Source organism: Carassius auratus, chromosome 13 (genome assembly GCF_003368295.1).
Source record: "Carassius auratus strain Wakin chromosome 13, ASM336829v1, whole genome shotgun sequence".
Classification (NCBI taxonomy): domain Eukaryota; kingdom Metazoa; phylum Chordata; class Actinopteri; order Cypriniformes; family Cyprinidae; genus Carassius; species Carassius auratus.
The window spans coordinates 3,754,410-3,771,204 of NC_039255.1; the positions used below are offsets into that span (position 1 = coordinate 3,754,410).

Sequence of the window (16,795 nt, forward strand, 5' to 3'; positions counted from 1 at the left end):
TCCAAATGCAACTTATTGCACTTTTCAATGCAATTTGCAATAAATGAGATCTGAAGCTTTCAAGCTTCAAAAAGGGCACAAAAGCATCATTAAAGGGGGGGTGAAATGCTCGTTTTCACTCTATATCCTGTTAATCTTGAGTACCTATAGAGTAGTACTGCATCCTTCATAACTCCAAAAAGTATTTAGTTTTATTATATTCATAAGAGAAAGATTTCCCGGAAAAACACGAGCGCCTGGAGGCGTGACGTGTGGGCGGAGCTAAAGAATCACGAGCGCCAGTTGCGTTGAGAGCGTTTGGAAGCTGTGACAGCTGTGAAGGCTGAAACTGAACGAGAGCAGCAGCAGCAACGACTCGCTCCGAGCAGGGCTCGAACCCGGGTCTTCGATGGGAGGCGGACGCACTAACAAGGAGGCAGAGATATTTGAAGCAGTTTTACTCACCGCCTGTGGTTCCAAAACACAATTGTGACCCTTTTTCGTTGGGATTGCATCATCCTTAAGAAATAAACAATGTGCAAATCCGGCGTCAAACTGGGCCTTGTTTGTAAAACAAGCATCTTCGAAATGCAGGGAACAAACACAAACACTTGCACAACTCCGTTGATGCTCTGTAAAAATAAACTCCATCCACTGGTCCCTTAATGCTGTTTTTTCTTTGGTAATCTGTGCAGGGTTGTCTTGCCCTGGCAACCAAAAACACACTCCTTTTGTGACATTTCGCGATGCTCTCGCTCTGATCAGTGAATGTCTCTGCTCTCAGTGCTCTGCTATACGGGAGTGCGCGCTCTTCCGGCAGAAGTGCCTCAGGACCCATATAAGGAAATTCCGCTCCATCTAACGTCACACAGAGCCATACTCGAAAAAAACTTTCCGAAACTTGTGACAAACCGGAAGGAGTATTTTTGGAACAGAAATACTCCTTCAAACGTACAACTTAATTTTTGAAACTTTGTCCATGTTTAGCATGGGAATCCAACTCTTTAACAGTGTAAAAAAACTCAGTATGCATGAAATAGCATTTCACCCCCCCTTTAAAGTATCATCTGAACCCATACAATATATTTATGCGAGAAACAGACCAAAAAACACTCATTATTGCCTGAACATTCTGTACTTATGAATCCTGAACACTGCAATCCAATTCATATATTTAAATATATTTTTTATATATTTAATATTATTTTTTTCTTCTCTGAATAAAACCTCAGCTTATGTGCAGTCCAGTTGTATTTTTTTCAATTTAGAGTGATCTGCTATCAGAGGTGACTGTCCAAGTAATGTCCAATTCAGAAATGAAGAGTTCATAGATGACCAGAAAATAGATTCATTAATTTTAGGCAGAAATCACGAGTTAATTAAAGCTCAAAGTTTGTAAGATATGAAACTTGTCTAAATTGGCATCACAGCACTGTGCAAGGTATTTTTGAATCCAACTGAGAAAATAGTCTAATTCAAGCGCTTACATGCTTAATTTTTCTTCCTGTTGATCAGATTATTTTAGGTCTAGACCACTTTTTAATCCGATTCAAATGTTCATTCAGACTGAGCTCAATTGCATCAGTCGAGATGCTTACATGAAGGCTTTTGAGTGATAATGACAATGAAATGAATGATAATGAAACCGATTATTTACATGGAAATGTAGCTAATGAGTTGCGCGTGGATCATTGAGTTAAATGATAAACAATCAGATATGAATCATTGAATGAACAATGAACTGATTTATTTATAAAATACAAAAGAGTGATTTGCCAAAAAAATCTAGGGCAGATTTTCAGTGACTGATGTCTACATTATTGATCTGTCTCTCACACAAAGTGATTGTATGACTACAGAAGAGTTGAATAAACTGGTTTTATGATGTTTTTGCATCTTTCTGAATCTTAAAAGCCCCAGTCGTAATTAATTGTAACTGCAAAAGAGCACAGAAAAATCTTTTAACTCTCTTTAACTAATCTCTCTCTATAATTAACTGATGACTTGATCATCTAAAAAGGTACAATGATCGCACCAGTTGCATGTTATATACAGAAGCGTTGTAGGTCTCTTCTACTAACAAAGACTTTAACCCTTGAACATTTCTTGCAATTAAAGTAAAATAGCATTTTCTGCATATCTACTCTGACACCCGAATTCGCCCATTTATTCCATCATCTTCATTTTAACTTTTTCAACACCATTCCCATGATTTCTGTTGTGCAGTTCTGTAGAATCTCTTCCTTGTCCTTCCACCTTTCGAAATGAACCAACAACATGGTGAGTGCGCTCAGTTGGGAGTTCCACATCGTTCCAAATCAAAATATTCAGTAACGTAATCCTGCAACTTTTTCTCACTCTTACAATGTTTCTCAATCCGACTCCAAGGATGCCATAAAAGACAAGGTAATGCCATGTGTTCTGATTTTCCATGCGCTCATGCCTTTCCCGAAGTTCAGCGTTTTCATTCTCAAGTTTCTCAACTGTCTCCCCACACATTTCTCAACAAGTTCTCTTAAATCTGGGATTCTTTTCCACATCGGCTGCTAAGATTAAGAGATGGCCAACAACTTTTCTTTAAATGCTGGCTGGGAAAATCAGCCTATTCTCTGCCTCCATTTTCAATGGTGATCCCCATGATACCAGAAGTGTATTATAGTTATTATAGTGAATTATTAAACAGTGATACTGTCAATATTTTTTTTAAATGGTAAAATAACTGTTTCTTTTAAATTATTTTTTAAGATGTAATTTATTCCTGTGATCAAAGCTGAATTTTCAGCATCCTTACTCCAGTCTTCAGTGTCACATGATCTTCAGAAATCATTATAATATGATGATTTGCTGCTCAAGAAACATTTCTGATTATTATCAATGCTGAAAACAGTTGTGCTGCCAAATATTTTTGTGGAAACCATGATTTTTTTTTCAGGATTTTTTGAATGTGAAGTTAGTATTCAGTAAATATAATAAAGCATGTATTTGAATAAAAAATATTTATTTAAATTAGAAATATTTTGTAATATACATTTCTTTACTGTCCCTTTTGATAAATCGAATGCATCCTTGCAGAATAAAAGTATTATTTTGTACTTTTGTACTTATTTTTAATGAAACTTGGGTCACCCCAAACTTTTGAATGGGAATGTACTTTTCATGTTAGTTATTTATTTATTTTTTAGATAAAGATACTTATACAGAATATATTATTTAGTTGTTGTGGAAGAATGACTGGGGCAGACCAACATGCCAAGAACTCTAACTGGCTTCCGTTTAAACTTGACTGGTCACAAAGGCAGTGGTTGGAGTCTTTTCGGGAGGTTTTATCCAGTGCCAGCAAGCTCTTTTCCTCTCACTGCAGTCGAGCCAGACCAGCCGTCCAGTCCGAGACGTGACTTCCTGGCCCTGCCGTCTCCATTCTGTGCCCGAGCCGCTGATGGCTGTTTGGCCCTCGACTTTGCCCAAGCTTTCAAGCGTCTGAATGTGTCTAATGGGGTGAAATGAGCAGGTCTGTGGGGTTCTGGCGGGAGATGCATCCCCCCTCCACCATCCCTCCACCTGCCTCCCACTCCATCCACCAGGTGTTTCCCAAAGCTTCCTGTGAATTCCACATCCAGGCCAAAGGAAACAAGCGTCTGAGAACTGCACTGGGGTCGTCTTTGTATGTTTGTGTTTGGGCTGCTGGTCAGCTGGAGAGGCTTTTCATTAGTCTTAAGAGCCGCTTGCTGCTAAGTTAATGTCGGAAACCTGAAGATTTTCAGTGGGTTAATGGATAATGTTTGCACTGTACTTAGTCTAACCTTGATGCAAATGAGCCACGTTAAGGATGTTTAATAATACTAATGTACAGCGAGTTTAATATGTCTTTTAAAGCATGAGTGTTTCATTCAATTATATTTTGCTACTGGAAGACCCCTATGAAAGGACCCTTTTTTGGCATGTATGTTTTAATAGCTATGTATAGAGTTGCTACTTCAGTGAAAGTCCCTCTAGTGTAGTCCAGAGGCATTGCACTCATGTTTTCCTGCTGTAACATGTTTCTTTGGTTGACTGTAACCTCTCATCTGCTAATCTGGGACAAATGTATTGAATTGTATTGGGCTGAAAGAACATGAGTTCATTCTCATGCATTAGCTTGATGCATAGATTGCAGAATCTGTATTTGTTGCATGCTAAACCAAAAGAGACGACAACATCCGTTCATGTTTCCCATTGTTATATGTGTGATTCTTAGAACCATTTTTGTTTTTAACATTTATTGACTTTTGTCAGTGCTTCCCTGTTTTCCACTTCCCATAGTTTGCATGGGGCCTTGCGATGTTGCACAACATTTTATTCATCGTTGTTTTCTTCGCATTTTAAGACCAAGCATGTTCCTAAATCTCGGTTTTAGTTTTCCTTTGAGTTAAAGTGTGTTACAGTGACATTAAAGAATCATTTAGGTGAACTATGTAGTTATTGTTTATTTTAAGGTTTAATTCTTTGATCTCAAACAAAGTTTGGTGATGTAGTTTATGAGAACATTGTTTTGGCCAGAGAAAGTGAAAATGCTGGTATATACTAAAGTTCAAATGTTTGGGGTGTTTTGAACTTTCCGTTCATCAAAGAATCATTGAAGAAGTATTCTGGTTTGCACACAAATATTAAGAAGCACATCTGTTTTCAGCATTAATAATCAGAAATGTTCCTTGAGCAGTGAATCTGCTTAGAATGATTTCTGAAGGATCATGTGATGCTAAAGACTGAAGTTATGTTGCTGAAAATTCAGCTTTACTTCACTGAAATAAATTACATTTCACAGTATATTCAAATAGTAAATGGTTCTTTTGAATTGTATCTCACAATAGTACCGGTTCAAATTTCTTTTGTCTTTTTTTTTTTATCCAATAAAAAATCTTCCTATGATGAGAGGAAGAGACTTCTTTCAAAAACATGAAACATCTCACTGATCCTAAACTTTTGAATGGTAGTGTTTTTAGCACTGCTTTTAGGAATCGGGGTTCCCACTTTTATGAAGAATTGAAAACGCTGCAATTTCTAGGTCTTGTAAATTAATGTAATAAAAAAATCTTAAATTATGAAAAATTTTGTACAGCTCCGCACTAAAAATATTTCACCGACTTTGTGAGTACAACCATTATTCTGTCCATCTTTCTTGAAATCTATCCAGAAGTCATGGAAATTCAGTGATCAAAAGGAGTGGGACTCCTGGAGATTGTACACGTTGTGTTTAGAGTCTCCTTCTAATCTAATCTCTAGATTTCTATAAAGGAGTCCTCGACCTGTTTGCTGTACGTGTTTCTGAATCTCGCTCTGTCTGCTCTTGTATAAATCCTCAGGAATGCAGAGGCAGGTGGGAACACATGCTCATTTCTTGCTCTCGCTCTTGTCGCCTCTAGTGTTGTACATGATTGCTTGTGCTTGCACACATGGTCACACTTTAGTTTGTGTTTAACTTTTGATTAAACTCGGGACCTACAAAAAAAATAAATCCAGTGAGCTTCTGGCAGCATTTTTGAATTTGAGTTTGAATGCCCAACAATGCTGTCTAGGTAGGCCCCTTGCTAGGTTTTGAGACGCAGTCCTAGCAGAGGTCTTTTTATTCTGTATGCTTGCAGAACCCGGCCCTTCTCATTCAACCTCATCATGTAAACGGACTTGACTTCAAACCATTGCTCGTCCTGTAAACCACAGCATCACGGCAGCTTGAAGCGCTGAATGAAACGATAGGAAATGAGGGTTGAAATGAAAGAAAGTTGTCTGAGAGAAAGATAAACAATTACCACACATTTAGTTTGGCATGCTCTGCCCTTTCTCCTTTTTCCCCCCATCAAAGTGCCTTTGAAGCGTTCTCTGTTCTGCAGGGTAATCTCTTTCACTTGTTTTTCTTTCATTAATAAGCTACGGCCCGGTGGAACTGTCAGTTAGCCGTTGAAATGCGGTCTGCACTTTCGTTACGTGCTGTTGAGATTGGTTTTGTGATTGTGGTGCATGTCAGGACGGGAAAAAAAAGAAAGCTTCCAGCATTGGGGTCTCACTGCCGGTCCGAAATCTCTCCCACAGGCATGTGCAAGTGTGAACATGTTAGCACAGAACTGAAATATCAAAATACGTGATCTACATGCTAAACCACCAATGTTTTAGCTCCTTTTATTGCACACCTAGCTTGGCCAGCTTGGACAGTTCACCCCAAATATGTTGTTATTTTTGCTTAAAGCGATCCAAAAAGCAAGTTTAGAGTGTGAGGCTGATGAGCATTTTCAATTTTAGATGAAGCGTTTCTGAAAATGCTTGAATGTGTCTTTAAAATAGCTGTTCATGAACTCGGTTCCCCTCTTTGCTCTGTTCCAGTCGTGCCCTGCTCACCGCATCACCTTGAGTATACTGTTTTATACCTCTCACTTCTTCAGTAACACTTACGAGTCCAGCGTCCTCTCTATTTGCCTGTTTTTCACTCTTCCCAGAGTCCTTCATTGGCGGCCAAGTTGACAGAAGTTGCTTTTTGATTTGGTTCAACTGAGACCACCAACAGCGAGGCGTATGAGGGGAACAGTTTGTTTGAATTGGGGTTTGATTCTTCTCTTTTCTTTCTCCCTTCTGTACGGTGTAAGTTTTGACATGGGTTGAAGCCAGTACAAGGGTCTTGTTCCAATTACAAAAAAAAATGTGTTGATCTTTGTGACGGTGTATTTTACTCACTAGTTGATCTGTTTTTAGATGTTTAGCATGTGTGTGTAGCATACACTACTGTTAAAAATCTTTGAAAGAAATGTACACTTTGGTTCAGCAAGGATCCATTAACCTGTCATTCATAATGTTACAAAAGATTTCTGTTTCAAATAAACAGTGTTCTTTAGAGCTTGCTGTTCATCAAAGAATCCTGAAAGAATCCATGTCATGTTTTTCTGAAAACTCTTTTCACTATTTATAATAATTTGAAATGTTTCTTGAGCTCAAATCATCATATTAGAATGATTTCTGAAGGATCATGTGACACTGAAGACTGGATTAATGATGCTGAAAATCACAGGAATAAATTGAAAATCGAAAATATTTATTCTAAATAAAATGTTTTATCTGTAATTTTGATAAAAAAAAGGATTGGTGAGCAGAAGAATTCTTAATAAGGTTCATGTTTTGATATTTTACACTCCTAAGATTGGCCTTTCCAGACTAGGGATGGTGAACTAGTTCAATCTTGCACCTCAGAAAGTCTAAAGAAACTCATAGTGAACGTGGAGCATGTTTGATTTCCCTTAAGGCTTTGTAAAGAAATACTGCACAAGGGTAGAATGACAGGAATAATATTATTTTAGTTAAGTTTTTAATATATTTCCCTTTTTTGCTCTCTTTGATAGTGTTTTCTTATAGACTCCAGCCAAATGAATATTATTTTATAGTAATGTAACACCAGGGTGCTTTGAGTTGCAGTGCACAATAAGCTTTGTTTAGGAGTGTGTGAGACATGAATTCATCAGTAGCTGCTCTTTGTGTGGTTTGTTGGTCTGTGATGTGGGTCGATGAGACATTTGAGAGTTCACATAAGACATTAAAATGCATGTTGCATTTGCTAAAATTGACTTACTTGGATGGCAGTTTGAATGCAGAGTGATTGCATTTTCTCCAATGATTGCAACAAGCCTAATTGCAGATATATTGTGCATCCCTAAATAATAAATAACCCACATTCAGGATATTCGTTTAGTGTGTTGACACCGTGTGTTAATAGAGGTGGTGTGTTTTATGTGTTTACATTGAGGCCCTTTCCTCTGCCCCCCATCAGCAGCGCTGACATGACGACAGACCCCCGGGGTCAGAGTTGAGAGGTCGGGTTAGGCGATTTAGTCTCTGCAGTGAAAGAGTGCAGATATATATGGGGGGGAAGGGGGTTCGGTGAGGGGGGTGTGAAGGTCAAAGGGCTGGAAAATGAGAGTTTAGATCTGATGTCAGGGTGAAATAGCCAGAGTGGCCCAGCTGCCAGCGCAGTGTGTTTGCCTTGCCATTAACTCGCCCTCAGTTTATTTTCAGAGCCTTGGATTCAGCCACTTTGACAAGGCCTCCAGACCCTATAACGTATAGCACACTTTGATTATAGAGCATGAAACCAAGCCAACAAAACTTAGACTATTTTCAGTTTTTTTCCCCTGTAGGAGCATTGAAATGAAACATGCAAGTCTTATTTTGTACTTAACGTAATTTGTATAAAGCATGTTAATATTGTTTTCACATCTGATGTGTTTGCTGTGTTTTTGTTTTGTTTTGTTTTTAAGTTGGGGGTCAGTAAGATATATATATATTTTTTTTTAAGAAATGAATTCAGGATCCTTTAAAGGGATACTCCACCCCATACAAACAAAATACTAAATATTTTATATATATATATATATTAGGGGTGTAACGATACGCCTATTCGTATTGAACCGTTCGGTACGACGCTTTCGGTTCGGTACGCGGTACGCATTATGTATACCGAACGGTTCGTTGGAGTAATTAATTATATTTGAAAAAAAAAAAAAGAGAGAGAAAGAAATATAATGATATGCGTTCAACAAGGTAGCCCAATAACCCAAACAACGTAACAGGCAACGCCCCTGACACTCCCGAAGAAGAAAAAAAACACCATCTTATATGTTTATGTTAGGCTACTCAGCAGGCGCTCGCTCACTCAGTACGTGCTGAAGGCTCGTTGCAAAATAGCCAATGCGTTTAACAGACTAGAAATGAGAAGATCCTCCAATAACCAACAGGTCTGGTGTTTGGGTGCATTTTGGATTCCCTTTAAGCTATAATGGTGATGGCAAGAGAGTGGTGGATAAAAAAACAACGGTATGTCGCATCTGCAACATGACAGGGTACACCAGCGGGATTAAAAAAAAAAAAAAAAAAAACCAGCGGGAATATTTGGGATATATGCGTCAGTACTATCTGGGAAAAGACGAAAAAAAGGAGAAACATGCACGCAGCAAACTATCCCTGCAGCATTTAGACACTATAGCTTACAGGGAATCCAACCCAAACACCAGACCTGTTGGTTATTTTAGGATCTTATATTTCTGGTCTGTTAAATGCATTAGACATTTTGCAACGAGCCTTCAGCGTGTGCTGAGTGAGCGAGCGCCTTAGGGGCCGTTCACATATCGTGCCTAAAAACGCATGGAAAACGCTAAGCGCGTCTTTCTCCTCCTTTCCAAAGCGCTCGGGCAGAAGCGCTCATGAGGCGTCTGTCTTTGCTAAGCAACAATGACGTGCTCTCTCCATGAGACGCGGAAATTTCAGCGAAGGATAAATGGATTTGCAGCTCTAAAAATCGCTTGCAGTAGCTCTGCTACTGAATTTTTTTCAAAATTGCAATCCATATACAACTATGATCAGCTGTTCCTTCATCTTGGCTGAGCTCTCAATGTTGTTACGGGAAAGGATGAAGCTGATTGGTTGGTTCTTGTCACATGACCCGCGGTGCGCTTGCGGCATTCTGAAAAGTTGAGATGTTTTTACATTTTGCTGTATCTAAAACGTATCGAACCGAACCGAACCGAACCGAACCGTGACATCAGTGTATCGTATCGAACCGAACCGTGAATTTTGTGAACCGTTACACCCCTAATATATATATATATATATATATATATATATATATATATATATATATATATATATATATATATATATATACACAACATGGCACAAATGTGGTGCTTATTTCCATACAACCTTTATTTTTGGGTGTTCATCTAATAAACCAGATTAGAGATGTCTGGAGTGAAAAGCACTTAGGGAAGGTGAGTGTTAAGGTTGTAAGACTGCAGCACTTAAGCAGCTCGTCTATAAACGGCAGGAGAGATAGAGAGATAAAACGAGGCTCGGGAGGCTGTGCCTGTAAATCGCTGCCCTGCTGAAACGTGATCCTGTAAAAATATTTTCCCATCATTAAGCTGTCATCCACCAACCCCTGATACACAGCCCGGCCAGGCACTACAAGTGAGAGTGTATTTGTGTGTGTATGTCTGAGGAGGCATTAGTTAGCAGTCGGGACACTGTGTTTATTTGAATTCTGTCCCCTGGTAATGTGTCGAGTGAGGCGAAACGACGCACCCAACTCCAGGTTTGTGTAAATATCTGAATGCGGTTTGATGCTCTCCTGAGGACCGCTGTGTGGTACTCTGTATGCATGCCATAGTGTAGTATGTAAGGAGAGGGAGGGATCTTTATTTACACACACACCTCTCCTCCGCTCATTTACAAAGCCCTGTCCGACCGCTGTTTGTGTGAAAGTGTGTTTACACGTGTCATTCAGTGAAGTCTGTCCTGATGTCAGCTCTAACAGGGCGGTCTCGCCATCTGTGCAGCGTTCCTGAATGCCAGAGTAAATGACTAGAGGAAAACTAAAAGGGTTTTCTTTGTATAGACATGCACTCGCTGTTTAACTGACCTATAGGACAGCATCGGGTCTCAGTCCAGGTCAGCCCTCCCTTTTTTTAGTGCTAGACAGATCTTCCAGCCTAAATCAATAGTGCTGCAGGGATGATTTTTTTTCTTCTAGTCCAGCCTGAAAGTTTAGCATCACCCTGACAAAAAGAAAGTAGGATTTTTCCATTAGTTTTTGGATAATTGCAGAAAATAAGTTTCCAGTTTGTTGTGATGTTCAATGTCCCCGACAACTTCTGTAGTCCCATTTAGTACACTTTTTCAAGACACATAAAAGCTTAAAAATCACGAGTAGGGTGTTACTGATGTATAATATGTCATACAATAAAATGTGAACATATCTTGAGCTTGTTTACCACAGACCTTGTTTCAGACATTGAACCACAAAAGACACATTTCTGGGTTTTGGGACTTGTTTTTGCAGCACTATACTCTCTAGTGGTAAATATAAGTGCTCTATTACTGAAACATTCCCTACACAAACACTTCTAGTTTGCTAAATTTTCTTGCATTATGCTATGAAGTGTCCAAAACGTGCAACTGCATATTTCTTTCTCAATGCACGAGGCATTAAACCATTGACATGTTTGTAACTTATACCTAAATAATAAGGCATGGTTTTATTGCATGGATAAATGAACTCTAACTCTATAAACTCTATCGCCCCCTTTGGCTGTCATGCAAAACCACAGGTCTGTGTTTGCATACTTGCGTAGAGCATATTCCTGATCTGAATGCCGCCTCTTTAGCACTTTGTGCCTGTATTTCATCTGTACTCATCATTTGTATGTGTAACCTGCAATTTAAACAATAGGCACAACATGGCAACCGTGTTTGCTGTTTTTGTGTGTCTCAAAGCCAAGATAAGATAGTGGTGGGTGAAAGCAAGTGTGCACTTGTGTCTGTCAAGGCACAGGCCTGTCCTTGTTATGTCAGAAGGGATAGGCCAGGCATTGTTCGGGACTGTATGGAGCAGGAGGGAATGCAGACAGCATGGTAAATGTTTAGACAGGTTGCAGTTAGAATTCATGACTGCAGTGCACACAATTCTATCTTTTACTGTGTGGGCCACTGTTACTATTCCTCATACTCAGGGTTAGAGGTTTGTTCAGACACCCTAGCATGTGTGACTTTGACTTTTGCATGGTCTAGCACCACTCACATTTTCATCAGAAAGTCTAAATATCTAGTTCCTCTCATTGAGTCTTCTCAGCCTGAAGGTGCCTATGAATGCTTCTAAAAAATGAAATGGACCTCTACAGAGGAAATAGGCCCCAGATGTGCATGAAATCATAGCGAATGGTGAAAAGTCGACATCCTGCTTCTATTTAGACCCCATTGGCTCTCAATGGGAGGGTTTGGGTTCCCTTCGTGGCCTACAATGGCCTATAGGACCCAGTTTGTGGTTATGATCTGGATCTTATAAGTGACCATGGCAAATTTCACAGATTTTTTTAAAAGAACAGCTAATTGATCTACAATTATAAAATTCGCAAGTAAATCCATAGCCTCAATAATGAATCCTTAAATTTTTGGTTTGACTAGAATTTAAACTTTGAGATTAATAACATTAACTTATTTTTTTTTGTTACATAGTTATTTGATTACAGATCAGATGTATAAAAGAGTAGATGAACTTAAAGCATTTTTTTGTAGGTCATAGTTGACATTAAGGTAAAGATTGCTCTCCCAGATCAGCTTGTGCAGACATCTTCACTCCCCAGAGCGAGAGTCGAGGTGTTGTCTTTCACAGAGATTCCTAGCCAGCAGTGAAGTCGAGGATTTATGCCCCCGATTAACTGCTTTTCTAATAAATCTCAGGTATGGACCCTGCAGCGTACCCCAGTCAGAGGGGTGGAGGTTTTTACAGCAAATGAAAATGAAGCAAATGTGTGTATATATATATATATATATATATATATATATATATATATATATATATATATATATGCATTTGTCAGGACTTTACCTCCCTCTCATATAAAACACAAGACCAACATTGTTAAAATTAGTGTTTTCAGTTTATGTAATATCTTTTGAGCATTTAACCTGTACAGTGGATTAACCTTAGGGTAAAAAATGCACACATACTCTGTTTTCTGGCCATATTTAAAATCCATCCTTTTTGGTTTTAGGTTAGTTTTAGTGTCTTTATTTTTATTTATTTTTTACGTGTTTTAAAGTTATCATTTCTGTTAGTTTAAGCTTTTTTGCAGATACATGCATTTTAGGTTTTAATTATATATTTTTTTTCCAAATGATCATTTCCACTTCCTTTTTGCTTCCTCAATTCAAATTTAGTCAGACTTTAGAAGACCAATTTTCACTATTAATTAATTATTAACTATAACTTTTGCCTCAATAAACCTCTACTTTACTGCTTATTAATAATTAGTGAGGTAGCAGCTAAGTTTAGGTTTGGGTCGGATTAAGGGATCTAGAATATGCTCATGGAATAAAGCATTAATATGTGCTTTTATAAGTACTAATAAACAGCCAATATGCTAGTAGTATGCATGCTCAAAAAGTGTAACTAATTTAGGAATTAATTTGAAATATATAATAGCATCTCTTGAGCAACTAGACCATCACAGTAAAATAAGCAAAGGATGCACAGATATAATTAGCAAAAATACAGTGATTACAGATAGTCTCACCAAAACATTATAATATACAGTAAAATAATTAATAAAAAAATGACTTTTTAATGTTGGAAAACAGTTATCTGTTTGTAATTTAAACCCTTATTTGACTATAGCAGATAATTCTAAAAAATATGAAATTGGATTGTTAATTTAAACCGAAACATACCTGCATATCCATGTTTCTTCTTCAGCTTGAATGGATTTGTGTCCTAGCCTCATCCTTGTGTGTGTTGTTGGAGCTTTCTGATTTGATCTCTGATTTATTATTGTGTATTATTTTAAAACAGCTATTCATGCAATGTGACGAAAGGTGCTTCTCAAACAGTTCTTCTTTTCTTTTCTTTGTCCTCTGTTTTCCTCACTATGGTGATATCAGTGAGCCTTAGCGAGTGCGGGCCGTCTGTCAACATTACCTTCATTGTGGTGTGAAAGCAGGTTGGCAGGAGGACTTGAAGACGGATGGCGCGGTGTTCATCGTGCCATTCTTTTAAACAAACGTCGGGGAGTGAGAAATGCAGACAGAAACACACGGATTAAACTGATTTCAATTGGTCCTTTCAGCCGTCATGGCTCACTTAAGACAAGAGTGGCTTTAGATCAGCTGGAAGGAGTGGGACAGTGAGCATGTCGTTTCTTGCTGCTTTTCCCCCTCACCTGGCCTTCAGTCTGTGCTATCACATCCTCTTCTGATAGCAGTGTGCTGAGCTAGCAAAACTGATGGATTTATGGATGCAAAGGGGGAAAAATCTGCTCCACGTGGTTAGTTTTTGCTCGTTTGGCTGTTTTTAGTTGTTTTTTAGTTTTCAGCATCCCATGCATACCCTCTGCTATCATTTTAGATACAGGCGTCGGCTAGATCAAGTTACCAGGAGATAGCAAGAATGGATTCACAAAAGATTTGGAAACGCTATGATATTCCTGAAATTCAGTTCTGTTAGTGGTTTATGGATCATCTGCATTGTTCCACAGATGCGGACAGAATACTGTAATAAAATATGCAATAAAAACATGAGAGGTGTTGTCATTCTCTCTCAGCTGTACATGAGAATCAGCACTCAAAGCGTGATTCAATATTTCCCGTCTGTGTAAATGTATACAGGAGTACAGATCATGTGCTCATGACACACCTCACAGAAAAACTGAATCCAAATAGTTCACCTCGAAGTGAAAACCATTTCTCACCTCCATGTCAGTCCAAACCTGTGTGATTTTTTTTCTTTCTTCTTTCTTCTTCTCATTCAAAAGTTTGAGGTTTAAAAAAGTAACACTTTTATTCAGCAAGAATTCATTAAAATAACCAAAAGTGACAGTAAAGACGTTTACAGTATAATGTTAGAAAAGATTTCTGTTTCAAACGAACACTGCTTTCTACTCATCAAAGAATCCTAAAAAAACAAAACGTTTTTTTTTTTCAGCAAGTCTGCTTGTTAGAATGATTTCTGAAGATCATGTGACACTGAAGACTGGAGTAATGATGCTGAAAATACAGCTTTCTGTCACAGGAATAAATTACATTTTACAATATATTCAAATAGTAAACAGCTATTTTACATTGTAATAATATTTTGCAATATTATTGTTTTTTTACTGTATTTTTGATCAAATTAATGCAGCCTTGGTGAGCAGAAGAGACTTCTTTTAAAAGGATTCAAAACTCTTACAAACTCCAAACCTTTGAACAGTAGCATATATTCTGTGTAACTAAGCAATAATAAGCATTATAAACATCCTTTGAATTTTGCACTGACATCCACCCTTGTTCCCACTGGCACGTGAACTGTCAACTGTTTTTGCAGTACTGAAATTTTATTGCTCCAGTTCTCATTCATTTTTATTGTATGGAAAGGTTTGACAGAATCTCAAGAATCACAAAATCTCAACATTTATGAACTATTCCTTTAAAGCAAAGTTCAGACTCCACGATTTTAGCCCAGTTTTTGGCTCGGCGACAGGTTTTGAGAAATCGTCAACAAATGCCCGAAATCACAGGCAAATTGGTGCTCGTCCACGCAAGTGACAATCACATAGTGTGAATGAGCAAAGACGCGATCTGAGAGAATTGCCAATGACCGTGATATATTAGGCATGTTAAATATCTGGACTTGTCAGTGATTCAAAATCATGCTTTGTGAAAAGTGTTCTGACTGAGAACTACATCGGCGATACAGAGCAGCGGGTTATGGACCATAATATCAGCAAGCATGGCTTCATTTCAGAAAAAGGCTTTCTTCTCGGTCTATTTGGACCCAAGAAATGGAAGAAAAATTAGTAGAAATTTGGCAGGGGTACCTGTGTCTGTTTGAGGTTTCATCTGAGCTATCCCAGTCTCACATGAAAACTCCGGTCTTGCACGTGTGATATCTCGTTGTTTCCTTGTCACATCTCGTGTCTGTTTGGTTGTGAAATGTAGTTTGCATGCCAGACAGAGTTGTCTTCGATTCTTAATATTGTAAAGCCATGCAGTGTGAAACCTGTTGCCAATCCATCGTGCAGTGTTAACACAGCAGTGACTGAGTGCTTAAGAGACATCACAGAGTTGCTAGACACATTAAATTCAAACTTGCAGAACTTGAAATCTGACACATAATTATTTAATTTCTGAAAAATGTTAAAAGCGAGGAGCTGGTTAAACTTTGGTTATCTTTAGAGCAAGCACTAAGCGTGCAAACAGCAAATCTTAGAGAGATGAGGAGAGAAGGCCTTTGGTGCGGCGGTGAGCTCAGCCTTGAGATGTGTGGCCAACAGAGCCGTCAGGGAAGTGGAGCAGACGCAGAGATAATGACCAGCCAGACTCCATCTCTCTCTCGTCTTAACTCTTTGACAGTCTTTATCCAAGTGTCTTCTGCATGAACCGTTCGGACTCCCCCGAGATCACAGGCTTCTGTAAGTATGTGCTAACTACAGTGTTTCCTGCACTACGGTAAAAGAAATGCGAGCTGGAGTTATGGAGTTATTTCTTTTCCAGAAATGTGAGCTGGAGTTATGATGAGGTATCGCATGTATCGTGAAACAAAGCCATGACGTGACTTTCTGTTGCATGTTACTGTCTCTATTGTCTTTACTAGCTGCACTCGAAAACTAACATATGATGTGAGCAGTGTAGAGTGTTTCAGACTGCAGTGAATCTCATCAGGTAATTCTAGTAGTGAATTAGTTAAAAGAAATTCAGAATTAACACACACACATTTAGAACAGAGTTCAAGGAAATGTTGAAATGTTTCTGTTGTTTCCTAAATTAAGGAACTGGAAGCACTCAGTCATACCAGCATCCGTATGATAACAAAAAGTGATCTTTATGTGCTACTACTCTTCTCTTTTATTACATATTAAATAAATGAATAATTCCTTAGTTCCATTATGTGCAATTGTCTGTTATGGAGATAAAGCTTTTAATTAATTTTGTTTAAATTATTTTTATTTGATATATATATATATATATATATATATATATATATATATATATATATATATATATATATATATATATATATATATATATAATTTTGTCCTTCAATGTGGTTTATTAATAAATAAATAAAATATTTTTTTTTTCTTTTATTAATTTTATTTAATTGGCTGATGATCAATAACAAAGTTTTTTTATGACTTACTTTGTGTGTGTGTGTGTGTGTGTGTGTGTGTCATAAAAAATACTATTTATATGTTTTATCCTGTAAGATGTTTTTTAATCTTTCTTTCCTTCTTTCTCTCACTTTTTGAACTGTTTCTCTTATTTTAAGTTTGGC

The 16,795-nt window shown here is 37.9% G+C and overlaps 1 protein-coding gene across 4 annotated transcripts in view; it reads left to right on the forward strand.

The window, feature by feature from the left end:
- Positions 1–16,795, forward strand: part of LOC113112375 (arginyl-tRNA--protein transferase 1-like) — a 71,248-nt gene that overhangs the window by 42,819 nt on the left and 11,634 nt on the right. The window lies entirely within an intron of this gene.